The sequence below is a fragment of the Sus scrofa genome, chromosome 12, assembly GCF_000003025.6.
Source record: "Sus scrofa isolate TJ Tabasco breed Duroc chromosome 12, Sscrofa11.1, whole genome shotgun sequence".
Taxonomy (NCBI): Eukaryota; Metazoa; Chordata; class Mammalia; order Artiodactyla; family Suidae; genus Sus; species Sus scrofa.
This window is the reverse complement of record NC_010454.4, coordinates 39,722,087-39,735,060: the sequence shown is the minus strand read 5'-3', so window position 1 is coordinate 39,735,060 and position 12,974 is coordinate 39,722,087.

Genomic DNA, 12,974 nt, shown 5'->3' with positions numbered 1-12,974 from the left:
TTGACAGAACAATGTCAGAACGACTCTACTAAAATTTTTTTAAAAAGATGAGGAAACTGAGACACAGAGAGATTATATCACTTGTCCAAGGTCACAAATCTAATCACTGTGCCAGGTTTCAAACCTGGATAGTATAACCCCAGATCTTGAGCCTTAACTACCTCACTAGCTCACCCCAAGTCAAATTTATAAAATGTGATTCTTGGAGTTCCTGTTGTAGCTCAGTGGTAATGAACCCCACCAGATTGGGTTTGATTCCTGGCCTCACTCAGTGGGCTAAGGATCTGGCGTTGCTCTGGCTGTGGCATAAGCTGGCAGCTGTAGCTCCGATTTGATCACTACCCTGGGAACTTCCATATGCCAGAGGTGAGGCCCTAAAAAGAAAAAAGAAAAAAGCGTGTGATTATTGGATTACCTGCCTTGAATCACCTGGAGGCACTTATTAAGAATTCAGATTGCTCAAATTCCCTTGCGGTACAGCAGATTAAGTATCCGGTGTTGTCACTGCAGCAGCTGAGGTCATTGCTTTGGTGCAGGTTCGATTCTTGGCCTGGGAACTTTCACAGGCCGAGGGTGTAGCCAAAAAAAAAAAAAAAAAAAAAAAAAAAAAAAAAAAAAAAAAAAGTTCAGATTTCTGGGTCCTACTCCAGACCTACCAAATCGCTAAACACTAGATCCCAGTGTTTAAGAAGAAAATAGCTCTAGGTTTTCCCAGGCTCTAGCTCTCTCCTTCCCTTTTTCCCCATCTTGGCTAAGCAGGTTCCTGACCCAGCTAGCTGGCAGTCCCCTCCGTAGCTCCCCTTCAAAGAGAGCTGCTCCCTCTCCTTCCCTCCCCATGGATAGGGGCTCAATTTGGATCCACAGTGCCTCCCAGCCCTCCCAGAGGGGACAGGACTTCTGAGGAACGCATGTCAGGGCCTGGGCAAGTTGCCTGCTGCGGGAGGACTAGCTGGCAGCTGCCCGGCCATTCCTTTCCTCCCTGACAAAAGGTGACAGCTGGCCAGTGCATCCTCTTCCTGACCAGCACCCCTTTGGTCAGTCAGGATGTGTGGACTTGGACAAGGCCTCTCTGAGCCTCAGTTTCTCTTTTTATACTATGAGAAACCATCAGCTTTGTCGATGCCCCTTCCTCCTCCCCAGGAAGCAGGCAGAATACAAAGCAGATATTATCAGAAGGAATTCTGGGCTCCGGAGAAAAGCGCTGGTGGAAGGATCAACCCCTGAAAACCGCAGTCATGGGAATCAGCAGAGGGAGAATAAGGATGTGAGGTTAGCCTGGGAGAGCTGGATGGGAGGCGTTCCCCAGAGTTGTGGGGACTTTAGCTGAGATCTTTGGGATTCATTATTGATAACCTCTGCATTTTTCTCTCTTTTTTTGTCTTTTTAGGGCTGCTCCCGCGGCATACGGAGGTTCCCAGGCTAGGGGTCCCATCAGAGCTGTTGCTGCCCCAGCCTATGCCACAGCCACAGCAAAGCCAGATCTGAGCCGAGTCTGCGACCTACGCCACAGCTCATAGCAACGCCAGATCCTTAACCCGATGAGCGAGGCCAAGGGTAGAACCCTTGACCTCATGGTTCCTAGTCGGATTCGTTTCCTCTGTGCCATGACGGGAACTCCCCAATAACCCCTGCATTTTAAGCTGTGATTCAATTTTAGAAGCCCTGATGTTCTAGCCACCACCTCTGCCTCTATTTATTTATTTATTGGCTGAACCGGTAACATGCGGAAGTTCCCAGGCTAGGGATTGAACCTGCACCACAGCAGCAACCCAAGATGCTGCATTGACAATGCTGGATCCTTAATCTGCTACACCACAGGGCGACTCCCTACCTCTGCCCCTGGAGGAGAGGTTGCCCCTCTCTAGCACAGGTGGATGTGGTCTGGTCTCATCAGCCTGGGTCACATTCACAAGTGAACCTACTTTTCTACCTCCCTGTACATACACACAGTTGCTATGCCTCTAGGGCACTGGAAAAAAGCAAGAAATTTGGAGCAAGACAGACCTCGGTTTGAATCTTGACTTTTTTTTTTTTTTTCTTTGTACGGCTGCACTCAGGGCATATGGAAGTTCCTAGGCTAGGGGTCCAGTCTGAGCTACAGCTGCCGGTCTATGCCACAGCCACAGCAACGCAGGATCCGAGCCATGTCTGTGACCTACACCTCAGCTCCTGGCCACACTGAATCCTTAACCCACTGAGCGAGGTTATGGATCGAATCCACACCCTCATGGGTACTAGTCAGGTTCATTTCCACTGAGTCACAACAGGAACTCCTAATCTTGACTTTTTGGCACTCTGTCGACCCTTGCAAGGCAACTAACCTCTCCTGATGTCTGCCATTTAAAAACGGGACAGGGAGTTCCCGTCATGGCGCAGTGGTTAACGAATCCGACTAGGAACCATGAGGTTGTGGGTTCGATCCCTGGCCTTGCTCAATGGGTTAAGGATCCAGCGTTGCTGTGAGCTGTGCTGTGGGTCACAGAAGCAGCTCAGATGCTTCACTGCTGTGGCTCTGGCATAGGCAGGCGACTACAGCTCTGATTAGACCCCTAGCCTGGGAACCTCCATATGCCATGGGTGCAGCCATAGAAAAGGCAAAAAGACAAAAAAAAAAAAAAAAAAAAAAAAAGTCTCAAGAAAAAGTAATTATTTACAGGGGTAACGCACTGTATTAAATATGTAAGGTCTTATCTACATGGGTTTGATTACAGAAACTAATAAAGTATTCTCTAAATAATGAAAAAAAAAACAAAAACAAAAACAAAAAAAACGGGACAGGAGTTCCTGTTGTGGCCCAGTGGTTAACGAATCCGACTAGGAACCATGAGGTTGCAGGTTCGATCCCTGGCCTTGCTCAGTGGGTTAAGGATCTGGCGTTGCTGTGAGCTGTGGTGTAGGTTGCAGACGTAGCTCAGATCTGGCATTGCTGTGGCTATGGTGTAGGCTGGCATCTACAGCTCTGATTACCCTAGCCTTGGAACCTCCATGTGCCACGGGAGCAGCCCTAGAAATGGCAAAAAGTAAAATAAAATAAAACAGGACAATAATAATTCCTGCCTTTTCTATTACCCCAGTTTGCTGCAGAGAGCAAGCTAGATAGTTAACAGCTATTCAGTCCTATCAATGTTGGGATTGGGTGCACAGACAGAAGTGGACAGGATGTATTCTTCACAGGGGTTCACACACAAATACACTCACATCCACATGACATACACATACACACACACAAGCGTGTCTGTCCTGCCCCAGCACAATTTCATCCACACCTCCTCCCAACCAATGCTTTTTGGCTCAGAGCCGCCCCATCAAGCCTAACCCTCATCAAGGTTTGCAGGGCATCAGCCTCTTCTAGTTTGTTTTTCACTCACACCAGGACCCAGGGGACTTGCCAGGAGCACAATAAAAGGCTGGCCAATCTGGCACTCTGCCCCACTTCCTTTCCACATAAAGGCTGTCTAATCGCCAGGCATCTGGCCTGAAAGTCCGGGCCAGGACCTGTTCAGCATCTGCGGCTTTGCTTAAAAGACCTGCTAACAGGAAAGTGTCTGCTTCCTTTCCACCCCAAACAGGAAGTGCCTGCCTCTGTTCAGAGGATAGGGCAGCTGGTCATTCACAAGGACCCCTTCCCGCCCGCCCCCACCGCAGTGGAATGTGAAGCTAATCTTGGTGGGAGGCTTGCTCTCTAGGAAGCCTGGAGGCGTGGGGCTCCCGGGATGCTTCTGCAGGGTGAGGGGTGGGTGAGGAAGGCAACTCCTGCCTGTGGCACCTGGCGCAGAGCAGGCCCAGTGTTCAACAAATACTCACTCCACGCTCACTCTGTACCTTGTGGAGGCACAGGAAAGTCCTGGACAAAGATTTTGTTTTTGAGGAGTTTGTGGACAAATAAAAAGATGTCATGCTGTTGTTTTCACCTTTTTTTTTTTCCTTTTTTTTTAGGGTTGCACCTGTGGCATATGGAGGTTCCCAGGCTAGGGGCTGAATCGGAGCTATAGCTGCTGGCCTGCAGCACAGCCACAGCAATGCAGGATCTGAGCCGCATCTGCGACCTACACCACAGCTCATGGCAATACCAGATCCTTAACCCACTGAGCGAGGCCAGGGATTGAACCTGCAACCTTATGTTTCCTAGTCGGATTCATTTCCGCTGCGCCACAACAGGAACTCCCACCATTTTTTTTTTTTTTAGAGCTGCACCATGACATATGGAAGTTCCCAGGCTAGGGGTCCAGTCAGAGCTACAGCTGCGGCCTACACCGCAGCCACAGCAACTGCCAGATCTGAGCCTTGTCTGTGACCTACACCACAGCTCCTGGCAACGCCAGATCCTTAACCCACTGATGAAAGCCAGGGGTTGAACTGGCAACCTCATGGATACTAGTCGGTTCCTTACTGCTGAGCCTCCATGGGAACTCCTTTTTTCACCATTTATTCATTCATTCAGTACAAGATTTCTTCCCGCATCCCCCCTGCCCCACACTTTTTTGGGCATTTACTGTTTCAGGCATTGTATGAGGCGCTGGGGGGTTCAAAGAAGAATGATGCAACCCAACTAGAGAACAAATCTGCCTCTAAGCAAGTAAGAAAGCCTTGAATTATGTGGTACCATTGCGAGTTCCACAAGATTTCAAAAGAGGCCAAAGATCAGTGTGGTTCTGTGTTTCCTCTGGTGGGAGTAATAACCTCACCCTGCTTTTGCTCTCTCGCCCCCTACAGTCTGTTCTCAAAACAGCAGCCAGAGTAATCCTGGTAAAATCAGGCAGACCGTCTGGGTGCGCTGCTTACTGGCTCCCTCTCATGGCTTCTCTTCTCATTCTGAGTAAATTCACAGTCCTTGCAGGGTCTGATAAGGCCTACACCAATGGTGGAAGGGGTGGGAAGCCAAATGGGATGGAAGCAACTCAGAAATGATCAACAGCAAGGAGACTCTACCAGCCATAGGCTGGAAGGATGAAAGAATGAGTAGGGTTATGGAGCCTAGGAGCCAGAGGCACCAAGGAAACTGAGTCTCTGGAGAAGGAAGTGCTGCTTGAGACACCCCCTGTGGCCAACAGAGAGAGAGTACATGGGGGAGGAGAAATAACCTTCCATCATCCTTTTTCTTCTACCCCCACCCAGGATGCTCTATGGCTAATTCTAGCTGGAGGCTACCTATTAAGGGAATCTCTAAAATTGAAACCAGCCTGCAGGGAGGACTCCAGGAATGGATCAGGAGCAAAGAGACCCAGTACTAAGACCTTCCATGATACATTCTGCTAAAGCTGATGTGTGAAAACTACCTGCTGTCTTGGAGTTCCCTAGTGCCCTAGTGGTTAAGGACCTGGTGTTGTCACTGCTGTGGTGCAAGTTGGATCCCTAGCCCGGGAATTTTCCCATGCCTCCGGCAATGCCCCAAAAAACCAAACAAAACACAAAAACAAACCTATCTTCCCTTAATACCAGAGAGAGGATTAAAATTTATTGCAGATAATCATCCTGGAATGAAAAAGCCTGGAAGGCAGGAGGGCACAAGGGTCAATCTGTGAGTCGTTTGTGGTAGAGAAGGACCCTTGGAAAGAAGCCCCAGAGTAATTCTTTGGGAGGAGTCCAGAGACTCAGTAAAAAGAATACGGGGCTTGGCCCAAAGGCCTGGCTGTGAGCTCCACTTCTTCTTCTTTTTTTTTTTTGTCTTTTTGCTGTTTCCTGGGCCGCTCCTGCGGCATATGGAGGTTCCCAGGCTAGGGGTCTAATCAGAGCTGCAGCCACCGGCCTACGCCAGAGCCACAGCAACGCGGGATCTGAGCTGCATCTGCAACCTACACCACAGCTCACGGCAACGCCGGATCCTTAACCCACTGAGCAGGGGCAGGGACCGAACCCGAAACCTCATGGTTCCTAGTCGGATTCGTTAACCACTGTGCCACGATGGGAACTCCTCCACTTATATTCCTAATTGGCTACGAGAACTTGGTAAAGAATTTCACCTCCCCAAGTTTTAGTGTTAATCTACAAAATGTGGATAACAGCAATTTCTTTTCCTTTTTTCCTCTTTAGGGTCACACCTGAGACATATGGAGTTTCCCAGGCTAAGGGTCGAATTGGAGCTACAGCTGCTGGCCTACACCACAGCCACAGAAACTTGGGATCCGCGCCGCATCTGTGACCTACATCACAGCTCACGGCAATGCCGGATCCTTAACCCACTGAGTGAAGGCAGGGATCGCACCTGCACCCTCATGGATACTAGTCGGTTCGTTGCTGCTGAGCCACAATGATGGGAACTCTGGATAACAGCACTTTCTGTTTTATAGAGCTGTCCAGAAGATGAAAAGAGATAATGGATATGCGAAACTAAATGTCACTCCTTTGATTAGATTCTTCAGAAGTTCCCTCTTGATTTTAATTTAACATTCAAATTCCTCCACAAGGCACACTAGGATCTTCAAGATATGGCTCCGGTCTACTTCTTTTACTTATCACCATTCTCCACCCCAGCAACTCCAAAGAACAGCCAGAAGGAACCACTTAGAATTTCCAGAACTTTACTTTCTCCTAACCTTTGCAAATACAGCCTTTTCTGCCTGGAGCATGCTGTTCCTGATATAACATGCCCCCAACCCACAGGCGAATTCCTATTCTTTCTTCAGAGATGAGCATTAGGAGGCATCTCCTCAAGTTAGGAGGCGGGGTGCTCTTCCTCTCTGTTTTCAGAGCACCCTCTGCATCCTCTGATTCTAGCATATTCAGTAGTTGATTGGAATCCTAGGTTTGTACTGTCCCTGTCCAACTGGAGTACCTAGAGGTCAGGAGCCACCCTGCTTCTTATTTTTCTACCTCTAGGCCTTCCAAGTGATGCCTGCTGAGTGATGAATGCATGAATGAACAAATGGTGGTACAAACTTAAGGGGTTGATGATGAACAGAACTTTTTGTATTTCCACCTTAAAAAAAAAAAAAAACTTCATGGAGTTCCTGCTGTTGTGTAGTGAGTCAATGATCTGGCTTGTCTCTGTGGAGGTGTTGGTTCGATTCCCAGCCCTATTCAGTGGGTTAAGGATATGGTAGCTATGGCATAGATCTCGTGGCAGCTCAGGCTTGGATTCGATTCCTGGCCCCAGGAATTTCCATATGGCACAGCGTGGCCGAAAAAGAAAAAAAAAAAACCTCTAATTCTAAAAAAATTAAAAAGAGAAATAAAGAGAGTTCCCTTGTGGCTCAGCGGTAAGGAACCTGATTGTTATCCCTGAGGATGCGGGTTTGATCCCTGGCCTCACTCAGTGGGTTAAGGATCCGCCGATGCCATGAGCTGTGGTTTAGGTTGCAGATGCGGCTCAGATCTGGTGTTGCTGTGGCTGTGTCAGAGGCCAGCCCCTGAAGCTCTGATTTGACCCCTAGCCTAGGAACTTCCATATGCCAAGAGTGTGGCCCTAAAAAGCAAAAATGGTAATAATAATAATAATAATAATAATAAACTTTTGTTAAAAAGAGGAAGAAAAATCTAGAAGTCATGTCCCCACTGGCAATAACCCACCCATCTCCTCCTCTGTGTTGCCTTCCTCAACATGTATACGGAAAGGCTAAATTGTTTTTAGTCATGAAAGAGTTTTTAATTCCTTTAACCTTGCTTATTGGGACCTGCTTAGAGAGCTCTGTGACCTTCCACATCTAGGGTTGAGCTCACATTTACTGCTGGTGTAATTGAAGAGAGGTGACCGCATGCCTCTTTTTCTGACCTGAAGGCATTAATTCTGAACTTGCTGCTGCACCTCCAGCCCAACCTGCTCTTCCTCCTGTTCCTTATCGCAGTGAATGACACCACCGCCTGCCCACTTGTCCAGGTGGGAAACTCAGGATTCACCCAAGACTGCTCACTTCTTTTTCCCACCCAAATTAATCACCAGATCTTGCCCAGTATACTACTTAATCATGTCAGGGATCTTTTGCCTACATCCCTACAGCCACAACCTAAGTCTAGGCCACTATGATCCCTTACCAGACTTACTGCTTTGGTCACCTAATTGGCCTCCCTGCTTGTAGGCACCTCTTATCTGAACACATTCCTTTTTTTTTTTTGGTTGCACACACAGCATATGGAAGTTCCCAGGTCAGAGATCAAATCCAAGTCAGAACTTCGGCCAACATCACAGCTGTGGCAACGGCTGGATCCTAATCCTTAATCTGCAGAGACAACTTGGGATCCTTCACCCTCTGCTCAGTGGGGTTAAGGATCCAGCATGCCATGAGCTTTGGTGTAGGTCACCAATGTGGCTCAGATCTGGTGAGTCTGTGGTGTAGGTCAGCAGCTGAAGCTCCAATTTGACCCCTAGCCTGAGAACCTCCATATGCCACGGGTGTGGCCTTAAATCAAAAATAAATAAATAGGGTTCCCTTTGTGGCTCAGTGGTTAACGAATCTGACTAGCATGCATGAAGACACAGGTTCGATCCCTGGCCTTGCTCAGTGGGTTAAGGCATTGCCATGAGCTGTGGTCTAGGTTGTAGACTCGGCTTGGATCCCAAGTGGCTATGGCTGTGGCGTAGGCAGGCAGCTACAGATGCGATTGGACCCCTAGCCTGGGAACCTTCATGTGCCATGGGTGCGGCCCTATAACAAGCAAAAAAAAAAAAAAAAAAAAAAAAAAAAAAAAAAAAGAAAGGAGTTCCCATTGCGGCGCAGTGGAAACGAATCCAACTAGGAACCATGAGGTTGCAGGTTTGATCCCTGGCCTTTCTCAGTGGGTTAAGGATCCGGCATTGCCCTCAGCTGTGGTCTTAGGTCCAAGATTCAGCTCTGATCTGGCGTTGCTGTGGCTGTGGTGTAGGCTGGCAGCTGTAGCTCCAATTAGACCCCTAGCCGGGGAACCTCCTTACGCTGCAGCTGCAGCCCTAAAAAGACCAAAAAATAAAAAATAAAAAAAATATTTTATTTGTTTAAAGATAAAATAATCTGGAGGCGGTACCCACTGCCTTCAAGACAAAATACAAACTCTAATGTACATTATAAGGTCTCATCTATTTAACGTCCTTTTCTGTCCTCATCTACTACTTTCCCCTGGTGAGTAAACTCCAAACATATTGAATTATTTGTTTTTTATCTATTCGAATGCACTTTTCCCCTCTTTTTTTTTTTTTTTTTGTCTTTTTAGGGCCGCACCTGGGGCATATGGGGGCTAGGGGTCCAATCAGAGCTGTAGCCGAAGGCCTAAGCCATAGCTACAGCATTGGGGGATCCGAGCTGCGTCTGCGATCTACACCGTCGCTCATGGCAACACTGGATCCTTTAACCCACTGAGCGAGGCCAGGGATCGAACCCATGTCCTCATGGACGCTAGTCCGTTCCTTAACCACTGAGCCACGACGGGGACCCCCTCCCCCAATTCTTTACTAGGTCAACTTCTGCTCATTCCTATGGTTTGGCTTATACGTCACGTCGCCCTCGGGGAAGATGCCCTTGTGCCCTTGTGTGCCCTCTGAGCTTTCATAGCTTCAACTCAAACTTGAGCCAGAGCCCTCTCTAGACAGTGCAGCAGAACGTATAGACCCACAGGCAGTGTTATCTGGATTCCAATTCCATTTATTCGTTGTGCGACCTAGGGCGAGTGAATTCTGCCTTCTCATTTGTAACGTGGGACTAATATTTCATCATTTTGTTGTGAGAATTAAATGAGATGATGCAAGGTGCCTAACAATTAGAATTAGTATTACCTCAGCGCTGAATACTAAAGCTCGATCTCTCGTTCTAATACATCCTCAGGGTTCAGTTTGTACGTGATTTCATTTTAAGGCACACGTTTGTTCCAGTATCACTTTGCAGACTATCTGCTATTTGACAAGGTAGTTAAAACAAACCAGGAGGTGACCTGGTCCGGTAGTCTGTCACGATTTTTCGGTACGGGAGTTTACTAACTCCCAACGCCCCCGGCTGGCTCAAGCAGTCTGCAGCCCAAGCAGAACGAACAAGGGCATACCATTCGAAATTTCAGCGAAAGAACTGTCTTTTCTAACCATTTAACCTGCGTTTATAAGGCTTCTCTTCTTTCGCTTCCTAACCTCGAATTCTTACAGATCCAATGAAGTGAGAAATAGGACCGTAATCAGGAAGGAGCGCGTAAGTTCAGATTCCTCCCCCATCCAGATCGCGGCAATGGTACTTCCTCTCCTCAATTCCCTCTCAATAATGGTACCGTCCGCGTAGGGGAGAACGGGGGGTGATTCCGAAGTCCCCAGGTTCGGAAGCTGGTCCTATTACAGAGCTACCCCTCGAGCCTTGGTGCTGTGGTACCGCCCACTTCCCTCTGATTGGCTGCAGAGACCCCGCAGTCGGGCCCAGCCCTCCGCGCCGCCCTCAGTAGAGCTCCGGCCGCCGCGCCGCCAGGCTTTCGTATTCCTTGTTCTCCGCGGGCTGTGGGGGCTCCGCGCCGCGGCCGTTAGTCATGTCTGGTAGGTGACTCCTTCAGCGAGCAGCGGCAGCGGCGAGAAGGGGCCCGGCGGGGTTGGGCCGTCTTCCCGCCCACCGGAGGGCCCCGAGGGAAAGCCTCCGGCCCTGAGGGAGGCTGGGGTGGGGGGGCGGACGCGGCCGCCGCCATGTTGGACTGGAGGGACGCACGCTCCCAACGCTCTCCGTTTCCAGATCCCGGCGGGAGTGCTTCGAGCCTCCGGTCTTTTGGCCCCTTTCTTGGAACCTGAGGCCACTTGCCGCTCCCGGGGGAGGGTGTGTGGAATTGGGGGGCGGAGGCCTCTACGCCATCGCAGGGGCGGGGGGAGCCTGTGATTAGAGCATCAGCCGGAGAGAATCGGTGCTTCTGGTTCTCCGCTCCGCCTCAGATCTTTCAGCGAGGCCTCGGGCCAGTCATCTCGCCGCCTCGTCCCTCAGTTTCCCCATCCGTGAAGTGGAGCTGGGCCTTCCTGACTCACCCATTCATCAGGTGGGGGCCTTGACGCTTTGGGAGCCCTTTTAAAGGACGTTGCCTGACACGAAATCCTACATGTCGTCATTCCCTCTGCAGCAGCCTCCCCGATTCGAGTTGGGGGTGTTTGCGTATAATTTCAGCTTCCTCCTCACCCTCCTCTGTCATCTCCCCTTTTCAGTTTATCTCCTGCACGAGCTTAATTAAAGTGAGCCTTGTCTATTGATAGGCTGCAGTAAGTACATGTGGCATTTACGTTAAAACATATCGACCAAAAGAACGACGGTCTTCCACGAAGCACTTAAATTGATAGAGGCCACCCCGGTTGTGTGGAAGAGAAAAAGAGGCCTTGGTCTCATCAGGACAGCCCGTTTAGATCCTGCTAAAGCAGAATATAAAGTCAGGGACGTGGATCTGCTCTTGATTTAGCAGATTGACCTAGCTGCCACACGAGGTCCTCTGTTTTTGGGTATATCATAGGCTGCAAGGAAAGACCCAGCTCTCCACTTACTAGAAACCATCATGAGTGTTACATGACCATTTTTCAAGTGGGAAAGGAAAATACATTCCTGAAAGCCATATGGTTAGGATGAAAATGTCTGCTGGCAGAGTATTTTACACTTGAATGGGAGAACCTGTTGGTACTAAAAACGAAACAACACTCCCCCGCCCGCATTGAGAAGGAGAGAAAAAGCCAGCAGCAGGCAGAGAGGAGACTGAATGGACCAGAATGGTTGGACAGGGGAGTGATCAACATTCCTTAGGTTAACATCGATGTTAAGCCAGAATATCGATCTTTTGAGGGATGGGGCATTTACCTGATCAAACAGGCTGTTCATTGCACAGAATTTCTCTCTTGCTTCTTTTTATTTAATTCTTACTCAAGCAAGAAATAATTTCTTACCCCAAAGTAGACATTGGTACATATTTTACCAGGCACATCATTGGGAGTGAAGCCTGGTAAAGCTCCACGTGAGTACACAGAGGTGCACTCTCAAGAGGGTATGTAACCCATCCATGGCTTAAAAAAATAATAAAGAGATCCTCCTGTCCTTTTGGAGAAATTTACTCTTTCAGTGGATATAGTGCTCATTTAGAACGGTTGACCTGTTGATTTTTAACATAGTTATTGGTTTAAAGCAATGGCTTATTTTTATGGGACCATGTAGTGTCTCTGGAAAATTAAATTTTAGATGTGTACCATCTGTAAAATCCAGGATTTTCAGTGTGTTATAGGAGTGTGTGAGCTGGTTAACCCATTATTATGGATCTTCAAATTACTGAGATACCAAATAAATGTCATTTTGTAATTTGAGTTTTTTAAATATTGAGATTGACTTTCTTGTCAAAAAGAACTATTTAATAATTGCTTGTTTATACATTAAGTCAATTAAAGCTAGAATCTTTAAGTTCTACTTAGTGTTTTTATGTACTATTTATACATTTTGTAATTTGTATATAAAAATAACTTTTGACTTTGTGTAAAAATAGAAATGATGCTTTGACTTGTTCTTGATGAATATTTAACTTAATAAATTTAACAGAGCAGACTCCCCCCAAACAACTAATGGCATTAAGTCCTTTAAACCTTCCAAACCACACTCCAGATGCCCAACAGGACAGACTTGTAAATCTCATAAAAGGTAGATGCTTATACAATCAATCAATAAATCAGAATTGTAAATATTGTCAATCATCACACTCTCAGACAAGTGTGAATTGTCTGACGCTTTTGAAGTTACAGTCGAATCTAGTATTTTACATTTAAAATTTACAAAGTCAAGATACTTCTCTTTTTGGCAATATGGCAGACCAAGATAACTTGTAAATCCTCTGTCCACAAGCACCTAGAAACGCAGCAACTTGTGTAAAATAAAAAGCAAGCCCCTGCTGCCAGAAGTGAAGTAGAAGCCAGCATGGTAGGCATAGAGCTAACTTGCTTGCCCTGGAAGGGAGGATGTAGGTCTCATTATTTGGAGACATGGAGTTTATTGTCCAAGTAACTGTCCAAGTAACTAAGGGCAGGAGACGAAGCCTTGAAACCGTTAGAGCCATGTAATGGGATCTGAGACTGTTATATTAAACCTGGATGT